General features: G+C 35.4%; 1 long non-coding RNA gene across 1 annotated transcript in view; it reads left to right on the top strand.

Annotated features, from left to right (window-relative positions):
* Positions 1-492: 492 nt before the first annotated feature.
* The window catches only part of LOC309609804, a 526,304-nt gene continuing 501,632 nt past the window's right edge, over positions 493-25,164 (top strand). The window contains exon 1 of the long non-coding RNA XR_014233589.1: positions 493-24,097. This is a non-coding gene — a long non-coding RNA (uncharacterized lncRNA). The remainder of the gene's footprint in view (positions 24,098-25,164) is intronic.

Genomic DNA, 25,164 nt, shown 5'->3' with positions numbered 1-25,164 from the left:
GACGCCTCTTTACAGACTTGTTTCTTCCTCCTTCTCCAACATCATCTCCTACTATTCCTGCCCTCCCCCTGAAAAGTCAGGGCCACACTAAACTGTGTAGCTTCCTGCACCTTCCGTTTTGTTTCTTTTCCCACTGCTCATACTCTCTCTGTGGTATACGTCCTCACTTCTTATATTCTTCCTGCCTGGTTCTGAAGCCTAACTTCCTTCTCAAATTTTTAGCTCAGAAAAGGCATATAACAAGAATCCTCCTTGGCTTTCAGGCTAGGTTAGATGATATGCTCTATAGTTCCATAATACTTTGTGCACATTCTGCCAGAGTGGATTTAAATTTTTTGTACTGTATTTCTTTCCCGTTATACTGACCTATTTAAGGATAGGAAATATGTCTAATTCATCTTGGAAATTTCTAGAAATAGTCTCACAGTTACCCCTCAATAAATGTTGAATAAGGGAATGAATGGATATTTCTAACTCCTAAATAGGATATATATATATATATAGCATATTTGGTGTCAACAAGTATATTTTGAATTGAGAGCATAATTGGATTAATGAAGCAATCATCAGGCTAGATGTTTCCTACTGCTGGCAGATGTCAAATACCAAGTCAAAGACCTGAATATTTTTCTTGCTCTGAAATTTTGGTCTAAGGTAATAATATTTTCCTTTACTTACTTTAGAAGTATTTTAATACATTGAAGATATAGATATAGTTATAGTATATATATATAACTATTTGTTTATTGAATGTTTTTCCCATTTGTCTATGAGGTCAATGACCTTATTGGTTTCATATCCTCAGGGTGGAACATTCTTGGCTCACAATGGACATATAGTAAATATTAGTTGAATGAGTGAATGGCAAACAATAAAAATGTCTTGAATTTTGAAAGGAAGTTCAAAAATCACAATCAACAATTTTGACTATTTGTACAAAGTTGTACAGCTTTCTCTTAGCTGAGGGAGGAAGGAAATACATGTACCTGTACTAATCTGTATGTACACACATATCTATAAATATTTCTAAATGCAAGTAACTCCACTGACATTAAGTGGGATGTGCGTTGATGCTGATGTCTCTGCTCTAATCCACAACCACGTGGGTCATTCTAGCCTCCTCCCCATGTTTTCATGTAACCTCTACTCTACCAGCTACAAAACTCATTCCCACCATCCCCTTCCATTTACTTAATTGTTCAATTCCAATATCTATAGTGGTTTCAGAATTGTTAACCCACACCCCGTGGGAACCAACTTTATCAACTACAATAGAGTGTTCATGCACAGTTCCTTTTGCCTTTAGTCATACAGACAGCACTCAGCTTGCAAAGTTACTTACTTAGGTCAGCACCTTATTCCCCCACTCTAATCAGTGAAGCTGTTTCATATCTCTCTTACAGTTTCTTTTTTTTTCTTTTGGGCACATCCCACATTCATCCTGAGATCCCTTAACTTCCTTAGTAGTTTAAAAATTTGCCTACATGAGAGTTCACCATTGTATAGTAAAGTTCTGTGGATACTGACAAATACACAGTGTCATGTGTTTTCCATTACTGTATCATATAGAATAATTTCACTGCCATAAAAAAATCCCCTGTACTTTGCTTATTTATTCTTCTCCCATCCCCCAAGCTTCTAGCCATTGGTCTGCTCATTGCCTTTATGGTTTTGCTTTTGCAGAATTTCCTTTAACTGCAGTAATAAAATATGTTGCTTTACAGACTGGCATCTTTCACTTAGGAATATGTGTTTAAGATTCATCCATGTCTTTTTGTGTACTTGATAGTCCATTCTTTTTTATTGCTGAATAATATTCCATTACATGGATATACCACAGGTGGTATATCCATTACCTGGTGTAGGACATCTTGGTTGGCAACAGTTTTGGATGATTATGAATACAGTTACTATAAACAGTTTCAGGCAGATTAGTGTACATATAAGTTTTCACAACAGTTAAGTGAATATCTAGAAGTACAATTCTGGAGCATATATCAACACTATGTTTTGCTTTGCAAGAAACTGCCAAGCTGTCTTCCAAAGTGGGTGTACTATTTTGCCCTCCCACTGGCAATGAATGAGAATTCTCCTTACCAGCAATTGGTAGTCTACGTTTTAAAAAATTACCTTATATATCTACTGGAATGGCTAAAAGAGTAGTGTTTTATCACTGTTATTTGATTTGCATTTTACTAACATGATATTGCACGTATTTTCATATACTTATTTGCCATATTTATATTTACTTTGGTGATGCATTTTTTCAAATCTTTTGCCCATTTTTAAAGTGGATGGTTTGTTTTATTATTGTTGAGTTCTAAGGTTTTTTTTTTTTTTTTTTTTTGGTATATTCTGCACACATGTCCATTATCAGGTATACATTTTGCAGATATTTTCTCCCATTCTTTGGCTTGTCTTTTCATTCTCTTAACAGTGTTTATCAGTTTACAATGGCTGCTGAAACAAATTACTACAAACGCTTAAAGTAGCAGAAATTTATTCTCTCACAGTTCAGGAGGGCAAAAGTCCAAAATCAGTTTCACTGGCTGAAACCAAGGTGTTAGTAGGGCAAATCGACCTCCAGATGCTTTCTAGAGGAGAATTTGTTCCTGGTCTCTTCCAATTTCTAAAGGCTGCTAGAATTCTTTAGCCTGTAGCCACCCTAGTTTCTGCATCTATGGTTAATTATATAGTCCTCTTCTATGTCAAATCTCTTTCCACATCTTTCTTAAAAAGACACTAGTGATTGCATTTAGGGCCTACCAAACAATCCATGATAATCTCCCCATCTCAAGATCCCTACATTAATCACATCTGCAAACATTTACCTGTTTGAGGGATTAGGACCCTATGTCTTTGGGAAAAGATTACTGAGCCTACTACAAATATCTTTTACAGAGCAGATAATTTTACTTTACTCCAATTTATCTGATTTTTCTGTCATTGATTGCATTATTGGTGTTATATCCAAAAACTCAGAACTAAATGCAAGATCATGTAGATTGTATCCTATGTTTTCTTCTAGAATTTTTATAGTTTGGCATTTTACAATCTAAGACCCATTTTGAGCTGTTTGTAAAAGAGGTAAACTTTTTGTCTAGGTTCACTTTATTTTTGGCACATGGATGTTCGATTGTTCTAATATCATTTGTTACACATATTAACCTCTCTCTATTGTACTGACTTTATAAATTTGTCCAAAATTAGTTTATTATATTTGAGCATGTTTATTTTGGGGCTCTCTCTTGTGTTTCATTGAGCTGTGTGTGTGTTTATTATTTTTCCATTACTGCAAGCTTTATAGTAAGACTTAAAAACAAGTAGTAGAATCTTTCTGAGTTTCCTCAGTATTGTTTTGACTAGCCTAGGCTACTGCCTTTCCATTTGAATATTTGAATCAGTTTAAAAACTGTTTCAAACTACAAAATAGTTTGCTGGGATTCTGATTTGACTTACACTGAAGGTAGAGATCAAGTTGGGAAGAACTGCCATCTTAATATTGAGTCTTCCAATCCATGAATAAGGAACTTCTATTTACTCTTCTTTGATTTCTTTCAACAGCATTTTATAGTTTTATACATATTCTGTACATATTGTTAGATTTGTACCTTAAGTATTTCTTGTATATAAATTTGCAGCATAAACAACTCCATTCTCATACTTTCCTTAGTTCTTTAGACACAATTTCTTTTAGCTCTTTGAACATATTTAAAATAGCTGAATTAAAGTCTTTGTCTGGAAAATTCCTGGACAAGATGGCGGAGTATAAGGATGTGAGCTCACCTCTTCTTACAGAAACACCAAAATCACAAATGACTGCTGAACAACCATCAATAAAAAAAATGCTGGAACCTACCGAAAAAGATAACCTATATACAAAGACAAAGGAGAAGCCACAATGAGATGGTAGGAGGGGCACAATCATGATAAGATCAAATCCCATACCCACTGGGTGGGCAACCAACAAACTGGAAAATAATTATACCACAGAAGTTCTCCCACAGGATTGAACTCAGAATTCTGAGCCCCATGTCAGACTCCCCAGCCTGGGGGTCTGGCACTGGGAGGAGGAGCCTCCAGAGAATCTGGCTTTGAAGGCTAGTGGGGTTTGACTGCAGGAATTCCACAGGACTGGGGAAAACAGAAACTCCACTCTTGGAGGGTACACATAGGTTCTCGTGCAGATTAAATGCTCCAACCAAAAGACAGACTGGCTGAAAGTATACAAAAACAGGACTTATATATATGCTGTCTATAAGAGGCCCACTTCTGATCTAGGGGCACATACAGACTGAACGTGAGGGGATGGAAAAGGTATTCCATGAAGATGGAAATCAAAAGAAAGCTTGTGTAGCAATACTCCTATTAGACAAAAAAGACTTTAAAATAAATACTGTTACAAGAGACAAAGAAGGACATGACATAATGATTGAGGGATCAATCCAATAAGAAGATAAAGCAATTGTAAATATAAATGCACCCAACATAGGAGGACCTCAATATATGAGGCAAACACTAACAGCCTTAAAAGGAGAAATCGACAGAAACATAAATAATAGTGGGAGACTTTAACATCCCACTTTCATTAATGAACAGACCATCCAGATGGAAAATCAATAAGGAAAACTAGGTCTTAAATGACACATTAGACCAGGCAGACTTAATTGATACTTATAGAGCATTCTATCCAAAAGCAGCAGAATACACAGTCTTCTCAAGTGCACATGGAACATTCTCCAGTATTGATCACATGCTGGGCCACAAGATGAGCCTCAGTGAATATAAGAAAATTGAAATTATATCAAGCATCTTTTCCAAGCACAATGCTATGAGATTAGAAATCAACTACAAGAAAAAACTGTAAAAATCACAAACACATGGAGGTTAAATATTATGTTACTAAACAACCAATGGATCAATGAAGAAGTAAAAGAGGAAATCAAAAAATACCTAGAGACAGAAAGAAAATGAAAGCACAACGACCCAAAACCTATGGGACATGGCAAAAGCAGTTCTAAGAGGGAAGTTTATAGCAATACAATCTTACTTAAGGAAACAACAAAAAAGCTCACTTAAACAACCTAACCTTACGCCTAAAGAAACTAGAGAAAGATGAACAAACAAAACCCAAAGTTAGTAGAAGGAAAGAAATCATAAAGACCAGAGCAGAAATCTTTAGCCAGTCTCATCAAGAAAAAGAGGGAGAGGGCTCAAAACAATAAAATTAGAAATGAAAAAGGAAAAGTAACAACAGACACCACAGAAATGCAAAGGATCATAACAGACTACTACAAGCAACTATATGCCAATAAAATGGACAACCTAGAAGAAATGGACAAATTCTTACAAAGGTACAATCTCCCAAACACAAGTTTTAAAATTGAAACTGTGATTTAAAATCTCCCAATAAACAAAAGTCCAGGACCAGATGGCTTCACAGGTAAATTCTATCAAACATTTAGAAAAGAGTTAACACCTATCCTCTGAAACTATTCCAAAAAACTGCAGAGGAAGGAACACTCCAAAACTCATTCTGAGGCCACAATCACCCTGATACCAAAACCAGACAAAGATACCACAAAAAAAGAAAATTACAGGCCAATATCACTGATGAACATAGATGCAAAAATCCTCAACAATATACTAGCAAACTAAATCCAACAATACATTAAAGGAATCATACACCATGATCAAGTGGGATTTATCCCAGGATGCAAGTATTTTTCAATATCCACAAATCAATCAGTGTGATGCACCACATCAACAAATAGAAGAATAAAAACCATATGACCATCTCAATAGAGGCAGAAAAAGCTTTTGATAAAATTCAACACTGTTTTATGGATAAAAACTCTCCAGAAAGTGAGAATAGAGGGAACATACCTCAAAATAATAAGGCCATGTACGACAAACCTACAGCTAACATCATACTCAACGGTGAAAAGCTGAAAGCATTTCCAAAACAAGGATGTGCACTCTCATCACTTTTATTCAACATAGTTTTGGCAGTCCTAGCCATGGCAATCAGAGAAGAAAAAGAAATAAAGGGAATCTAAATTAGAAAAGAGACACTGGTGAAAGAAATCAAAGATGACACGAGCAGATGGAAAGATATACCATGGTCTTGGATTGGAAAAATCAATATTGTCAAAATAACAATACTTTCTAAGGCAATCTACAGATTCAATGCAATCCCTATCAAATTATCAATGGCATTTTTCACAGAACTAAAACAAAAAGTCTTAAGACTTGTATGGAGTCACAAAAGATACTAAGTAGCCAAAGCAATCTTGAGAAAGGAAAACAGAGCTGGAGGAGGCAGTCTCCCTGACTTCAGACTATACTACAAAGCTACAGTCATCAAAACAGTATGTTACTTGCACAAAAACAGAACTATGAATCAATGTAACAGGATAGAAAGCCCAGAGATAAACCCATGCACCTATGGTCAATTAATCTATGATAACAGAGGGAAGACTATACAATGGAGAAAAGACAGTGTATTTAATAAATGGTGCTGGGAAAACTGGACAGCTACATGTAAAAATATGAAATTAGATCATTCTCTAACACCATACACAAAAATAAACTCAAAATGGATTAAAGTGCTAAATGTAAGTCCGGATACTATAAAATGCTTAGAGGAAAACATACGCAGAACACTCCTTGATATAAATCGCAGCAATATCTTTTTCAATCTGTCTCCTAGAGTAATGGAAATAGAAACAAAAATAAACAAATGGACCTAATTATACTTAAAAGCTTTTCCACAGCAAAGGAAACCATAAACAAGACAAAAAGACAACCCACAGAATGGGAGGAAAAATTTGCAAATGATGTGATCTACAAAGGATTAATCTACAAAATTTACAAACAGCTCACAGGACTCAATGTCAAAAAAAAACAAACAACCCAATCAAAAAAAAGACAGAATATCTAAATAGACATTTCTCCAAAGAAGACATAGAGATGGCCAAGAGGCAAATGAGAAGATTCTCAACATCGCTAATTATTAGAGAAATGGAAATCAAGACTACCATGAGATATGACCTCACACTGGTCAAAATGGCCATCATCAAAAACTCTACAAACAATATATGCTGGAGAGGGTGTGGAGAAAAAGGAACCCTCCTATGCTGTTGGTGGGAATGTAAATTTGTGCAGCCACTATGTAGAACAGTAAGGAGATTCCTGAAAAAACTAAATATAGAACTACCATATGAGCCAGCATTCCCACTCCTGGGCCTATATCAGGTTAAAACCATGGTTTGAAAGGATACATGCACTCCAAAGATCACTGCAGTGCTGTTTACAATAGCCAAGACATGGAAGCAACCTAAATGTCCATCAATGGATAAATGGATAAAGAAGATGTGGTGTGTATATATATATATATATATATATATATATATATATATATATATATATATATATATATATATATATACACACACACACAATGGAATATTTTTCAGCCATTAAAGAGAATGAAATAATGCCATTTACAGCAACATGGATGGACTTGGAGATTATCATACTAAGTGAAGTAGGTCAGACAAAGACAGACAAATATCATATGATATCGCTTATATGTGGAATCTAAAAAAAATATATAACACAAATAAACTTATTTATAAAACAGAAGTAGACTCACAGACTTAGAGAATGAACTTATGGTTACCGAGGGAAGGGTGGGGGGAGGGATAGATTGGGAGTTTGGGATTGACATGTACACACTGCTTTATTTAGAATAGATATAGACATTTCCAAGCCACTCATGTGCAGTTCGGTCCTGTGCCAGGCTCCCAGGCTTCCTCCCTGCACAGCCTGTGAGCAACAGCCCTTCCCTTGCACCTGACTGGGCCTCTGGGACGAGGAGGTGCTGCACAAAAGGAAACCTGTGGCACAGAGAAGTTAACTGTCTCGTCCAAGTTCATAGAACTAAGCTGTGAGATTTGAGCTTGTGTACTTCAGGCATCACATCTTCCCCATCACTTAAGAAGCCATTGAGATGCTTCCATATTTAGCTGTCTCCTACCTGCTGGTGGCTGACAGGATCTTGGTGCTCTGGTGTGGTGTCAGGCCTGAGGCTCTGATGTGGGAGAGCCAAGTTCAGGACATTGGACCACCAGAGACCTCCCAGCTCCATGTGGGATCAATTGGCGAGAGCTCTCCCAGAGATCTCCGTCTCAGCACTAAGACCCGGCTCCACCCAACTGCCAGCAAGCTCCAGTGCTGGACGCCCCATGCCAATCAACTAGCAAGACAGAAACACAACACCACCCATTAGCAGAGAGGCTGCCTAAAATCTTACTAAGTTCACAGACACCCCAAAATACACCACCAGAAGTGACACAAGAAAGACAAGATCCAGCCCCACCCACCAGAACACAGGCACCAGTCCCCTCCACTGGGAAGCCTACACATGCCACAGAGCCAACCTTACCCACTGGGGGCAGACATCAAAAACAACGGGAATTATGAAGAGGCAGCCTGCGAAAAGGAGACCCCAAACACAGTAAGTTAAACAAAATGAGAAGACACAGAAATATGCAGCAGATGAAGGAGCAAGGTAAAAACTCACCAGACCAAACAAAAGAAGAGGAAATAGGCAGCCTACCTGAAAAAGAAGTCACAGTAATGATAGTAAAGATGATCTAAAATCTTGGAAATAGAATGGAGAAAATACAAGAAAAGTTTAACAAGGACCTAGAAGAACTAAAGAGCAAACAAACAATGAACAACACAGTAAATGAAATTAAAAATTCTCTAGAAGGAATCAATAGCAGAATAACTGAGGCAGAATAACGGAAAAGTGACCTGGAGGATAAAATAGTGGAAATAAATACCACAGAGCATAATAAAGGAAAAAGAATGAAAAGAATTGAAGACAGTCAGAGAGCTCTGGAACAACATTAAACGCACCAACATTTGAATTATAGGGGTCCCAGAAGAAGAAGAAGAAAAAAAGAAAGGGTCTGAGAAAATATTTGAAGAGATTATAGTTGAAAACTTCTGTAATATGGGAAAGGAAATAGTCAATCAAGTACAGGAAGCTCAGAGAGTGCCATACAGGATAAATCCAAGGAGAAATGTGCCAAGACACATGTTAATCACTATCAAAAATTAAATACAAAGAAAAAATATTAAAAGCAGCAAGGGAAAAATGACAAATAACATACAAGGGAATCCCCTTTGAAAGTTTCTTCTTTCAGCAGAAACTCTGCAAGCCAGAAGGGTGTGGCAGGACATATTTAAAGAGATGAAAGGGAAAAAACTACAAGCCAGATTACTCTACCCAGGAAGGATCTCATTCAGATCCGATGGAGAAATTAAAACTTTTACAGACAAGCAAAAGTTAAGAGAATCCAGCAACACCAAACCAGCTTTACAAAAAATACTAAAGGAACTTCTCTAGGCAGAAAACACAAAAGAATAAGAAGACCTACAAAAACAAACACAAAACAATTAAGAAAACTGTAACAGGAACATACATATCGATAATCACCTTGAATGTAAACGGATTAAATGCTCCAATCAAAAGACATAGACTGGCGGAATGGATCCAAAAACAAGACCCATATATATGCTGTCTACCAGACACCCACTTCATACCTAGGGACACATACAGATTGAAAGTGAAGGGATGGAAAAAGATATTCGATGCAAATAGAAATCAAAAGAAAGCTGGAGTACTAATTATAATATCAGACAAAATAGACTTTAAAATAAAGACTATTACAGGAGACAAAGAAGGACACTACATAAATATCAAGGAATCAATCCAAGAAGTAGATAAAACAATGGTAAATATTTATGCACCAAACATAGGAGCACCTCAATACACAAGGCAAATGCTAACAGCCATAAAAGGAGAAAGCAACAGTAACACAAACATAGTAGGGGACTTTAACACCAAACTTTCACCAATGGACAGATCATCCAAAATGCAGATAAACAAGGAGACACAAGCTTTAAATGACACATTAAACAAGATGGACTTAATTGATATTTGTAGGACATTCCATCCAAAAACAACAGAATACACTTTTTCTCAAGTGCTCATGGAACATTCTGCAGGATAGATCATATCTTGGGCCACAAATCAAGCCTTGGTAAATTTAAGAAAATTGAAATCGTATCAAGTATCTTTTCTGACAACAATGCTATAAGACTAGATATCAATTACAGGGAAAAAATGTAAAAAATACAAACACATGGAGGCTAAACAATATGCTATTAAATAACCAAGAGATTACTGAAGAAGTCAAAGAGGAAATCAAAAACTACCTGGAAACAATTACAATGAAAACACAATGACCCAAAACCTATGCGATGCAGCAACACCAGTTCTAAGAGGGAAGTTTATAGTAATACAATCTTACCTCAAGTAACAAGAAACGTCTCAAATAAGAACCTAACCTTAAACCTAAAGCAATTAGAGAAACAAGAACAACAACAACAGAAAAAAAAACCCCCAAAGTTAGCAGAAGGAAAGAAATCGTAAAGATCAGAGCAGAAATAAATGAAAAAGAAATGAAGGAAATGATAGCAAAGATCAATAAAACTAAAAGCTGGTTCTTTGAGAAGATAAAAAAAATTGATAAACCATTAGCCAGACTCATCAAGAAAAAATGGGAGACGACTCAAGTCAACAGAATTAGAAATGAAAAAGGAGAAGTAACAACTGACACTGCAGAAATACAAAGGATCATGAGAGATTATTACAAGCAACTATATGCTAATAAAATGGACAACCTGGAAGAAATGGACAAATACTTATTAAAGTACAACCTTCCAAGACTGAACCAGGAAGAAATAGAAAATATGAACAGACCAATCACAAGCACTGAAATTGAAACTGTGATTAAAAATCTTCCAACAAACACAGCCCAGGACCAGATGTCTTCACAGGCAAATTCTATCAAATATTTAGGGAAGAGCTAACATCTTTCCTTCTCAAACTCTTCCAAAATATAGCAGAGGGAAGAACACTCCCAAACTCATTAAAAAGGCCACCATCACCCTGATACCAAAACCAGACAGAGATGTCACAAAAAAAGAAAACTATAGACCAATATCACTGATGAACACAGATGCAAAAATCCTCAACAAAATTCTAGCAAACAGAATCCAACAGCACATTAAAAGGATCATACACCATAATCAAGTGGGGTTTATCCCAGGAATGCAAGGATTCTTCAATATACGCAAATCAATCAATGTGATACACCATATTAACAAATTGAAGGATAAAAACCATATGATCATCTCAATAGATGCAGAAAAAGCTTTTAATAAAATTCAACACCCATTTATGATAAAAACTGTCCAGAAAGTAAGCATAGAAGGAACCTCACTCAACGTAATAAAGGCCATAAATGACAAACCCACAGCCAACATCGTTCTCAATGGTGAAAGACTGAAACCATTTCTTCTAAGATCAGGAACAAGACAAGGCTGCCCACTCTCACCACTATTATTCAACATAATTTTGGAAGTTTTAGCCACAGCAATCAGAGAAGAAAAAGAAATAAAAAGGATCCAAATCGGAAAAGAAGAAGTAAAACTGTCACTCTTTGCAGATGACATGATACTATATATAGAGAATCCGAAATATGCTACCAGAAAACTACTAGAGCTAATCAATGAATTTGGTAAAGTAGCAGTATACAAAATTAATGCACAGAAATCTCTTGCATTCCTACAAACTAATGATGAAAAATCTGAAAGAGATATTAAGGAAACACTCCCATTTACCATTGCAATGAAAATAATAAATTACCTAGGAATAAACTTACCTAAGGAGACAAGAGACCTGTACGCAGAAAACAATGACACTGATGAAAGAATTTAAAGATGATACAAACAGAGAGATATACCATGTTCTTGGATTGGAAGAATCAACATTGTGAAATGACTATACTACCCAAAGCAATCTACAGATTCAATGCAATCCCTATCAAACTACCACTGGCATTTTTCACAGAACTAGAACAAAAAATTTCACAGTTTGTATGGAAACACAAAAGACCCCCAATAGCCAAAGCAATCTTGAGAAAGAAAAATGGAGCTGGAGGAATCAGGCTCCCTGACTTCAGACTATACTACAAAGCTACAGTAATCAAGACAATATTGGTACTGGCACAAAAACAGAAATATAGATCAATGGAACAGGATAGAAAGCCCAGAGATAAACCCACGCACCTATGGTCACATTATCTTTGATAAAGGAGGCAACAATATACAATGGAGAAAAGACATCCTCTTCAATAAGTGGTGCTGCGAAAATTGGACGGCTACATGTAAAAGAATGAAATTAGAACATTTCCTAACACCATACATAAAAATCAACTCAAAATGGATTAAAGACCTAAAGGTAAGGCCAGACACTATAAAACTCTTAGAGGAAAACATAGGCAGAACACTCTATGACATAAATCACAGCAAGATCCTTTTTGACCCACCTCCTAGAGAAATGGAAATAAAAACAAAAGAAACAAATGGGACCTAATGACACTTAAAAACTTTTACACAGCAAGGCAAACCATAAACAAGATGACAAGGCAACCCTCAGAATGGGAGAAAATATTTGCAAACGAAACAACAGACAAAGGATTAATCTCCCAAATTTACAAGCAGCTCATGCAGCTCTATATCAAAAAAACAAACAACCCAATCCAAAAATGGACGGAAGATCTAAATAGACATTTCTCCAAAGAAGATATACAGATTGTCAACAAATACATGAAAGGATGCTCAACATCACTAATCATTAGAGAAATGCAGATCAAAACTGCAATGAGGTATCACCTCACACTGGTCAGAATGGCCATCATCCAAAAATCTACAAACATTAAATGCTGGGGAGGGTGTGGAAAAAAGGGAACCCTCTTGCACTGTTGGTGGGAATGTAAATTGATACAGCCTCTATGCAGAACAGTGTGGAGGTTTCTTAAAAGCTAAAAATAGAACTATTATATGACCCAGCAATCCCACTACTGGGCATATACCCTGAGAAAACCATAATTCAGAAAGAGACATGTACCACAGTGTTCACTGCAGCACTATTTACAATAGCCAGGACATGGAAGCAACCTAAATGTCCATCGACAGATGAATGGATAAAGAAGATGTGGCACATATATACAATGGAATATTACTCAGCCATAAAAAGAAACGAAATTGAGTTATTTGTAGTGAGGTGGATGGACGTAGGGTCTGTCATACAGAGTGAAGTAAGGCAGAAAGAGAAAAACAAATACCATATGTTAACACATATACATGGAATCTAAAAAAAAGGTTCTGATGAATATAGGGGCAAGGACAGGAATAAAGAGACAGACGTTGAGAATGGACTTGAGGACACGGGAGGGGGAAGGGAAGCTGGGACTAAGTGAGAGAGTAGCACTGACATATTATACACTACCAAATGTAAAATAGATAGTTAGTGGGAAGCAGCCGCACAGCACAGGGAGATCAGCTCGGTGCTTTGTGACCACCTAGAGGTGTGGGATAGGGAGGGTGGGAGCGAGACTCAAGAGGGAGGGAATAAGGGGATATATGTATATGTATAGCTGATTCAGTTTGCTATATAGCAGAAACTAACACAAAATTGTAAGGCAATTATACTCCAATAAAGATGTTAAAAAAAAAAAGAAAACAATTCTTGGAAGTCTATCAGTTAGAAAGAAACACAATTTCCTGAATTGCCTTTCTCTCTTAATTACCTCTGTAATTGCCCTTTCCTATTATTTTGTACCCTTGTAATAAAATATACCCTCTTAACTAGTGTCTCTAACTTTTGTGTCTCCCTTCCCCAGTCTTTATTCCATACAGCAAATAAAAAATTATGTTCGTGAAGCACAGAAAATAAATAAATATAATAAGATAGACAACGAACAAGGGCCTACTGTATACCACAGGGATCTCTGCTCAATACTCTGTAATAACCTAAATGGAAAAAGAATTTGAAAAAGAATAGATACATGTATATTTATAACTGAATCACTTTTCTGTATACCTGAAACTAATACGACACTGTTAGTCACCTGTACTCCAATATAAAATAAAAATTTAAAAAACTTTAAAAAAATGAAGTCTTTCGGAATTCCAATGTTTGGGCTTCCTCAGGAATAGTTCTTTCCTCAGGTGTAGATCCTATTAATTATTTTTAGTGTTTATGAGGCATCCTTTCCTGTTGATTTGCATATCTCATAATTTTATGGTGAAAACTTGACCTCTAAAATAATATAATATGGCTTTTCTGGAAATCATTGTCTCCCCTTTCCCCAAGGTTTATTGTTGTTGCTACTTGTTACATTTGTTATTGGTTGTTTTAGTGACTTTTCTGTAAAGTTTGTATTCTTTATTGTCTCTGGCCACTGAATTTTCTATTTAATCATTTGTCCGATCATTGGTCATTTGTTTAATCTTTTTGGTAATACTAGACAGATTGTCTTCAATTCCTGGAAGCAGTACCTCTCCCAGTCTTCACCAGGGCTCTCTGTGTATGCTGAGGCATGCCTGCTATGACCAGCCAAGCAGCTGACCTCTATGTCTTGGTCTTACTTCCTGCTTTCACTGAGCCTTAAAGTCAGCTGGAGGTGAGAGCTTATGGCCTTCTCAGATCTCTTCCTGAGCGTGTCCACAGTATGTATGTGACTTTCTAGATCCCTAGGACTATGTCAGAGTGTTTCAAAGCCCCTATGCACACATTATTCACCAGAATTTCCCTTTAGGCTTTTCAGTTAGTCTACTGTTTGCCCCAACTGTTATCCACCCCCTCATACAGCTACGAAGTTAGAATGCTCACTGTAATTGTTTTCAACAAACTCCTCTGGGAGAAAGGGCTTTTGGTATTGGGTATGCTCTCTGTTAGGTCAGATACAAATAGACTTGCAAGTGAGATCTCCCAGGGAACCATTAGACAGGTTAAGTAATGCAATTCTTTTGGAATAAGACTGAAAGAGCTCTAGCTAAATTCTGATCCTTCAGGTGGCTTCCAGGCTGAACTGAGAATTTGGGTTGTTATTTTTTAAGACTGTTTTTCTAGAATAAATGCTTCCTGGGTTTCTTCAGGCCTTTGGTTAGCTTCCAACATCCTGGAAAAATTTATTCTGACCAAGTTTGAGTGGTCTTTTTACAAAAGAGAATATTCAGAAGTCCTTACTCCATTGTTTTCACTGACACCAAGTTCTATCGATTTTTGCCTAACAAATTTTGATGCTCTGTTATTAGCTAATACAGTTAGGATTGCTAGACCTTCTTGGAGAATTGACCTCTTTATCATTATGTAATGTCTATCTTTATCCCTGCTAATTTTCTTTGATCTAAAGTCTTCTTTATGAAATAAAAATATTACTTCTGCTTTTTTTTGATTAGGGTTAATATGGCTTATCTTTCTTTCTCCCTTTAAACCTATTTGAGTCTTTATGCTTAATTCACATTTCTGGTAGACAACAAAAAGATCTTATATTTTTATCCACTTGGAAAATCTGTCTTTTAACTAGTACACTAAGATTATTCTTATTTTAAGTGATTATTATTTTAGTTGGATTAATATCTACCATGTTTGTAACTTTTTTTGTTTTGCTCCCTCTTTTTCTGATTTCTCTGGTTTTAATTGAACATTTTCTATATTAATCCACTTCATTTCTTCTCTTAGCATATTAATTCTGTTTCTTGAAAACTTTTTTTACTGGTTGCCCTAGAGTTTGCAGTATATATTTTTAACTAATCTAAGTTCATTTTCAAATAACACTATATCCCTTTATATACAGTGCAGTTAACTTAGAATAATATATTCACAATTCTTCTTCCCCATCTCTTGGGATATTGCTATCAGTCACTTACCCATATGTTATAATAACCCAATACATTGTCACTATTGTTAATTTAACAGATATATTTTAGATAAATTAATAAAAAATAATATATTTCTAAATCATTACTTATTCCCTCTCTGGTGCTCTTCCTTTCTTTATATGGATCCAAGGTCCTGATTTGTATCATTTTCTTTTTGCCTGAAGAACTGCTTTTAACATTCCTTGCAGGCCAGTTCTACTGGTGATGAATTCCCTCTGTCTTTGTTTATTTGAGAAAGTCTTTATTTCTCTTTCACCTTTAAAGGATCATTTTGCTGTATATAAGATTCTAGATGGGTGGGTTGATTTCTTTGATCACTTCACATATTTCACTTGACTAACTTATTCTTTGCAAAACTTCTGATAAGAATTCCACTGTGATTCTTACCTTTTTTCCTCTATAGGTAAAGTATTTTTTTTTTGTGGCTTTATTGAAGGCTTTGTCTTTGGTTTTCTACAGTTTGAAAATTACATGCACAAGTGGTTTTCTGTTTGTGTATGTTTTTATTTTTGTCCTGCTCGTTTTTCTCTGAACTTCCTGAATCTGTTGTTTGGAGATTCTCATTAATTTTGGAAAGTTCTTAGCTATATTGAGTCAGTATTTCTTTTGCCTCCTTTTCTCTTTCTTCTCCTTCTTGTATTCCAATAACACATTTATTATACTTTTTGAAATTGTCCCATAGGTCCTGAATGTTCTGTTCTGTTGGGTTGGCCACAAAGTGGCTTAGGTCTTTAAATAAAAATAAAAGACACGTTTTTCATTTTCACCAAGAATTTTATTAAACCACATATTCACCCTTTTGTTCTACTACGTTCTGCCATTTTTCAGGCAACTTCATAACTCCATCTTCTCAAAACTTTTTATCTTTTTGAGCAAAGAACTGTTCCAGGTGCCTTTTATGGTCTTCCAGGGAATTGAATTTTTTTTCCATTAAGAGAATTTTGGAAAGACCAAAATCAATGGAAATCCAAAGGTGCAATATATGGTGAATACAGCAGATGAATTGGAACTTCCCAGCCAAGTTGTAACAGTCTTTGCCTGGTCATCAAAGAAACATGCCATCTGTGTTATCCTGATGGAAGATTATGTGTTTTCTGTTAACTAATTCTGGATGCTTTTCATTGAGTGCTGCTTTCAGTTGGTCTAATTGGGAGCAGGACTTCTTGGAATTAATCGTTTGGTTTTCCAGAAGGAGCTCATAATAGAGGACTCCCTTCCAGTCCCACCATATACACAACAACACCTTCTTTGGATGAAGACCGGTCTTTGGTGTGGTTGGTGGTGGTTCATTTCACTTGCCCCACAATCTCTTCCATTCCACATTATTGTAGAGTATCCACTTTTCATTGCCCATCACAATTTGTTTTAAAAACAGGATGTTTTTATTACTTTTAAGTAGAGAATCACCTGCAGAAATACGGTCAAGAAGGTTTTTTTTTCTTAACTTATGTGGAACCCAAACATCAAATCAATTAACATAACCAAGCTGGTGCAAATGATTTTCAACACTTGATTTGGATATTTTGAGTATGTCAGCTATCTCCCTCGTGGTATAATGTTGATTGTTCTCAATTAATGTCTCGATTTGATTGCTATCAACTTCAACTGGTCTACCCAACCGTGGAGCATCGTCCAGAGAGAAATCTCCAGCACAAAACTTCGCAAACCACTTTTGACATGTTTCATCATTCACAGCACCGCTCCATACACTGCACAAATCTTTTTTTGCATTTCAGTTGCGTTTTTACCTTTCATTTCAGTTGCATTTTTACCTTTCTTGAAATAATAAAGCATAATATGCTGAAAATGTTGCTTTTTTCTTTCCATCTTCAATATTAAAATAGCTACACAAAAATTCACCAATTTTGATAAGTCTTTTTTTAAATGCACGCTGATATGACAGCTGTCACATACAATCTAACAAAATTGTTTCAAGTGACGTTAAAGACAACTAAATGCTACTAGAGCCACCTTATGGAAAGAAACAAATGAACCTTTTGGCCAACCCAATGTTTTCATTGTTTTTCCTCTTTGCATATTGGTTTGATAAGTTTCCACTGACCTGTTTTCAAACTCACTGATTTTTTTCTTTGGCCATTCTAGTATACTGATGTGTCCAACAAAGGTATTCTTCATTTCTGTTTCCGTATTCTTTATATGTAGCATTTCCTTTTGATGTCTTTTTTTTTAAGTTTTCATCTGTTTACATTATCCATCTGTTCTTACAAGTTGCCTCCTTTTCCCATTACAAGTCTTAACATTTTAATCAAAGCTATTTTAAATTCTCTGTCAAATAATTCTAAAATCTGTGTCATACGTGAGTATGGTTCTGATGATTGTTTTGTTTAGTTGCTTCCCTTTTGGGGTACCTAGCAATTTTTTGCTAAAGGTAAGACATGATATATTAGCTACTAGTAACTGAGGTACATAGGCCTTTAAAGTGAAGAGTTGTGGTAATCTGGCGGTGTTTAATGTTTGCCCTAGTCATAAGTGCCCAAGGCTTCAAATTCACCCAATATCCTCGTTTGTGTTTTCCTTCTTGACTTTGGCCTTCTGTGACAAGGCCTTCTCCTCTTCAGAGTCTGTGTCTTGAGTTTTTTCAGCTATGACTCACTGTTATTACAGTGGATTCCTGTTAGTGTGGTGATGTGGTTTGGAGAGAGGGATACCCCTATAACCTTATGATTAAATATCAGTCTTTTAGTGGGCTTGTGTGAGCTGTGACCTTCAAAAATGTTTCTCCAGAGATATAGAAACCCCACCACCACCACCTCTACTCCCATCCCTTATGGTATCTTTTCCAATCTATTTCCTAGAGGCTCTGATCCCTTTTGACTATGTATCTTCCCCTTGCCTCTTAGGTGAGACAGAAAGGGTATGGAGGAATTCTCTTCTTCCAGATGAGATAAGGCTCATAAATTGTTTCCTGGAGGGCAGGCCTTTGTTATGGAAAAGGTAATGGCTGTATTTCATAATAATTATTCTTACCCTTCCCTTGTCAGATCCAGGAGGGGATCTTTCTCAGATATTCAACAGGAGAAAGAACCTAGCGGGATTCCTAGAGTAGAGGATCCCCCGGGAATTTCTCATTCTTATAATAGTCCACACTAAACCTCTAACAATTTGTCAAAATTACAATGTAAGTGTTCTACCAGTTAGTTTATGACTCAGTCTTCTGCTCCAAGTAAGCACATCTCAGATGTGATTCTCAGTGAGAGAAAGAGAGAGAGAGGGAGAGAGGGTGCTCTGTCCTTCCAGATTTCACTGTTGGTTTGCCCTGCAACCATGGTTCTCTGATGGGTCCAGGAAAAGTCACTGATTTTCTGTGTGTTCAACTTTTTTTTTGTTATAAGGATAAAAGTGAGGACCTCCAAGCGCAAGCTCTTTACGCGTTGAAACTGAAACTGAAACCTGAAACAGTCTCCTCTAGACCACTGTATTCTGATTTTTCTTGCTGTTTCTATGATTCCCATTCTGGCAAAGCAGAAGCTAGTAGCTTCTCTTATTTTTTCTTATTACCTCCTTATTTCATGTTTTCTGGATTTCTGATAAAGCCTCAATTCTCATGGTTATGTTAATGGAAAAATTTTATGTCCTCAACAGTCTCTATGTCATCGGATTGTTATTGTTTTCAGTACTGGGGAAAAACAAACAAGCAAGCAAGAAATTCCACTATTTCTGGGATTTTTTTTACTACATCTCATTGTAGGTGTCTTTTATATCTAGGGGCATTTAAAAGTTGTCTCTGATGACATAAAGACAAAGATTTATGCCCATTATAAATGCAATACAGATGCATACCTCTTCATTGAATTGATTCATAGGAAGGGTGTCTTCCACTCCAGTGTTTCTCAAAATGTGGTCTTAAGACCACCTGTAACAAAAGAGCCTAGAGGCTTATTCAGAATGCAGATTCATGGACCCAAATTTTATCCATTAAAACTGAACATCAGGCTGTGGGGAGTGTAATATGAATTTTATTAGCTCTCCAGGTGATTCAGATATACAATAAATTTTGAGAACTATTGTTTTTAATATTCATCATTAACTGTTGTTATTAGCTATAGTAAGTCAAGAAATATCTAAGCCTACCTTTCTCCAAGGAAATTATTGTTTACTCAAGTATCAATCTGTATAACTAAATGATAAATGTAACCCAAATTATTATGGTCTGCATGAATCACCAACACAACACTTGTATTTTAAATCCTTTAATGTTTTAAAGATTTATCCCATGGAGCTATTTCTTCAATCAGGGCAGAAGTGTGAAAGATTTCTTTACAGTTCTTCTAATTATATAATCACACAATCAAACATGTAAAATGAATCGATACTACAATGTTGTTTCAGTACACTGCTTTTGGAAGAAATGCACTATGAAGCTAGGCTACATTGTCAATCTTAAAACAAAATTGAGTCTAGACTGAAATGAAACAGACCATCTCAAAATGAAATATAGAATGTATCCTACTTTTTTTCCTCCTGCCATCCTCAGAAAGGGAGATACAGAGCTTATAAGGGATCACTCAGTACCACTTTTAATATTCAAGTTTACTTTCTTTACATTTTAATGAGACATTATCATACAACATTCTCCTTATTCCATTAAAATCTATTTTTAAAATGAATCCTTGGCATTTTACAGTTTTCATTCCATTTTTGGAACATGAGTATAAGTAAAAATTGGGTTGAAATGTTGTCTTAGTCTTACTTCATCTTTCATTTTTCGAGTCCAACCTACTTTTCCCTGTGATCAATCAAGGACTGTGAAGGAATAATGCAAGAGTCCGTCAAGGTCAAAATGGAAATTCTTCAAAAGAATTCAGTATAGACAGAACTTTGCTGAGAAGTAACATTTATGAATTGATAAGGCTCACTTATTTCTTGGAAGGTCAGAGGATGTGGGTTACATGGAAAAGTTGTACCAAACTAGGTATGATCTTGTTTATAATTTACCCACAACTGGCTTTTGAAGGGCAAGAAAGATTCCCACTGTAATTGGCTAGAATTTCAAGAAAAGGAAGAACTTTCTACAACAAAAGATTATATTGCAATGAAAAGTCAAATATGTTAGCAAATATGATATTCCTATGATAATTAACACTGTTGTTTCAATGAGCTACTGGTGATATTTGGGGTGTATTTGGAAAAGAAACTGTCCTCGTGCAAAATGCTATCTGAACATGGAATAAACCATTTTGCTAAGAGAGTAAGGAGGTAATAGCCAAGGAAAGATGGTATCCATGTTGGAATTTGCATTTATTACATGCTGACAATGTGTCAGACTCAATCCCAGTGCTTTAAAACAATATTTGATTTAACAGCTACACCATTCTGGTGAAGTATTATCATCATGGCAATTTACAGATGGTGAATCTAATCACAAAATCGGTACTTGGCACAGAAAGAATCAGAATTCAGATTAATCTAACTCTAAAGTACATCCTCTTTCCTTATACTATACCTTAAAAATCATGGAGTTGCAGTCATTTTGACCTTCACGGTGTCCAGACCTTCCTGTCTCCAAAGATCACCAACCTCCTCAAATGACTTGTTAATTATGCCTGCCATTCTCTTTATTTCCCAGTTTAGTATTTGGTAAGTTTGTTGAACACAAGACTCAATTCTAACAGCAAATAGTATTAAATACATTATAGTTCTCTTTGATTTGCAAATCGCTTTGATTAGAATAAGATAAAATTGGTAATTAATAGCAATAGGGAATCCCGAAATATATTTGCTTTGGTAAAAATGTTAAAAGATCCTTTAACACCTCTAGAACACCTTAGTATTAAATGTTTGGAGAAATCTTATGTGGACCTAACAGATATAGCCTTATACACAACTCAGGGATTATCTGTTCTTACATTATTTATCTTATCAATGTAAACATATAATTTAATACCAATGCCATAATCCAACACTGTACGATATGATAGAAAAAACATATACTTATTCTTCCTTCCGCCCTCAGTACCTCCCTTTTTTCCTTCCTATCTTTTTTTTTTCTTTCTTTCCTTTTTTTTCTCTCTCTCTCATTTAATGAATGTTCTCTGTGTTCCATACCCTGTTCTAAAGCAAGGACATATAATAGTGAACAAAAGGAAAACCCAGACTTCAAGAAGCTTTCATTCTAGTGGAATTTTATTTATATAAAAATAGATGTAAATTTCTATTTAGACCTTTACTTTCAAATTTTGCATATTTTTTCAGAAGATCAACATGGAAAATAAAATCTGTAAGTATTCTTAATAATACTGCTGTTTATACTGAGATAAATTGAAAGTTAGTGTCATGATGGAAGGAGTGAGGTCTATCCAACCACCCTCGTTTCCTCAGAACATAGCATAGTTCATGGTACTTAGCTGGCACTCCCTAAATATATTCACAAATTAAAGAGGGTTGTGTCTGGGATTGCACTTTCTAGTATAGTAGTCACTAGCTACATATGGTATTTAAATTGTTTAAAATTAAATAAAAATTAAAATGTAGTTCTACAATACCATTAGCCTCATTTCAACTCATCAATAGCCACATTTGACTAGTGCCTACTCTATTGGACAGTAAGGAGAACATCGTTACCATTGCTATAAGCATTGGACAGCACTGCCATAGAATTCTACTACTAAAATTGATGTCTACTGTTGGTCCAAATGGGTAATTTTCACTCATGTTAGGAGAAATATGTTTTTGGAAACACTAGTTAATGGAGTAGGGAACAGATGCTAAATTTCATCAAATTAATTAAGATGATTATAGCTTTTTAAAAAATAAATTCTCTTAAACTTCTTTGTATGATAGATTTAATAAAGATATTTTTTTCTAATGTTAGTCATTCTTGCTTTCCTAGGACAAGTACAATTTGTTTGTGGCATTTCATTCTGCTGTATGAAATTCTCAAAGATTTTTTCGGGAATTTTCCTTCTATGCCTTACATTAAAATATAGTTTATTCTTTGAATAACATGTTAAGAGTGCATATCAAACCATTTTTAGCTTTCGAAACTAGTTCTAGGAAGATTTAATCTTTGTCAACAATATGGGACATGTCACATACCTAAATAATTACCTCTTTAAAAAATTTGGTCTAGTACATACTTTAGGGTTTTCTAAAAAATGGTTAAGTGATGCAAACACATTTTCAAGTCAATTTCATAATATATACTTTGCTAGACAATTGCCACATTTACTGAAAATTTCCCAATTAGAAGAGATTCTCCTTTTATCCTTTAAAAAACATCTTTGCATTTTGGTTATAATGTCTTTCTCATTCTTGATATGTGACTTTAGGGGTGGCCTCTCACTTTCTTTAAATACCCTGCCTGAATTTGGATTTACTCATAAATTCTAATGTACTTCTAATTTTAAGCAATTTTTAATTCTAATGTTAATGTCTTTTAAAAAAAACTTTGGAGCTGAGTGCTTAGTTTGTTTCTATTAGTTCATGTTAAATAACATGAGCATTTTTCACTATGAATTTTCCACATAAAATTCAGTTCTTTAGTTATATTAGTCATATTTCAAGTGCTCAATAGTAATATGTGGCTAGTGGCTACCATGCTAAACAATGCAGAGAACATTTCCATCATTGTGGAAAGCTCGATTAGACAGCATTACTAACAATTCACTATTAAACTTGATGTCCACTGCTGCCCAAATAGCTACTCTTAATGGCATCTCATAAATTTTCATATGCAATGTTCTAAAACTAAATGAGTAGTCTGTTAGTGTAATTTGAAATTTAAAATTTTTTCTGTGATCAAGATTGTATTTTAAAAGTTGTGGAGTGAAGTAAGTCAGAAAGAGAAAAACAAATACAGTATGCTAACACATATATATGGAATCTAAGGGAAAAAAAAAAAAGGTAATGAAGAACCTAGTGGCAAGATGAGAATAAAGACACAGACCTATTAGAGAATGGACTTGAGGATATGGGGAGGGGGAGGGGTAAGATGTGACAGGGTGAGAGAGTGGCATGGACATATATACACTACCAAATGTAAAATAGATAGCTAGTGGGAAGCAGCCGCAAAGCACAGGGAGGTCAGCTCGGTGCTTTGTGACCACCTAGAGGGGTGGGATAGGGAGGGTGAGAGGGAGGGAGACGAAGAGGGAAGATATATGGGGACATATGTATATGTATAACTGATTCACTTGGTTATAAAGCAGAAGGTAACACACCATTGTAAAGCAATTATACTCCAACAAAGATGTTTAAAAAAAAAAAAGTTGTGTAGTTATTTTTTAGTTAAGTTTAAAAATTGTACTCTAGTGTTACATTACCATGGTCAGAGAATCTGGTTAGTTAAATAACAACTTCGGGAAATTTTCTAAACTGTTACCTCCAGCTTAGAATGAGATCTTGTTTTATAATTGCCGCATCAACATTTAAAACAATGTTCTATAAACATATCTCTGTTCATAGAGTAGAATGTTAAATATTTTACAGATATATTTTTAAAATTATAGTAGTATATTAAATTTCCTGATTATCTCATTTAAAGGCTCTATTATTCTTTTCTATTTTTCCTAGAGTGCCTACAATTTTCTGAAGCTATATGTGAAAAACATGCTTTCTCTTTAAGAGCTGACTCGTTAGTATCTTGGGGTATCTTCCAAGGATGGTGGGGAAGGGTGTGTATTCTGTTCCTTGGGACACTAAATAAGTAGCCAACAGTAAACTAAGGGCATTTAGAGGACTCATGACCCAAATATTTCCAATCCCCCATATAATCCACAATTTGAGAAGGCTTTTCACCTTCTACACTTTTCTTTTAAACTGCAAAGCTCTCTTCAAATTTCTAAGCCACTTTTAAGTCTTAGTGGAAGGAGGCTATTTCATTTGAAAAGGGGTAAGTTCCTAAAAGCTATTTTATATTTTCTGCTTAAAAATAGAACATATCTTCCTGGGCTGAAATTGTTTCACCATCTTTTTATAATGATATAGTAGGTAGTCCCACATTAGGAGAGGGAAGGAAGTCTAAGATCCATTGTAATTATATTTATTCTGTTGCTTAATACAAGATAACCAGCTCACAAAGCAGCAAAGGAATAGGGCAGTAGCAAGAGGCAGTCCTCCATGGGGAATTTGGCACAGAGTAGGCACTTACTCCTTTTTGTTAAGTGGATGGATGAACAAAACCAGGGAAGTTTTGGACCAACAGATGATATACAAATGAATAAATGATGAACATCTAAAGGTTGGGAAAAGGGAATCGTAGCATAGAGATGAGTATCTGTAAAGAACGTTGGAGAATGAGAGAAGCATATTTTCTATATCCATTCAGATGTATAG

This window comes from Balaenoptera borealis, assembly GCF_965194805.1.
Source record: "Balaenoptera borealis genome assembly, chromosome: 13".
Lineage (NCBI taxonomy): Eukaryota > Metazoa > Chordata > Mammalia > Artiodactyla > Balaenopteridae > Balaenoptera > Balaenoptera borealis.
Note: the sequence above shows the minus strand (reverse complement) of the source record. Positions and strands in the feature narration are given on the sequence as shown.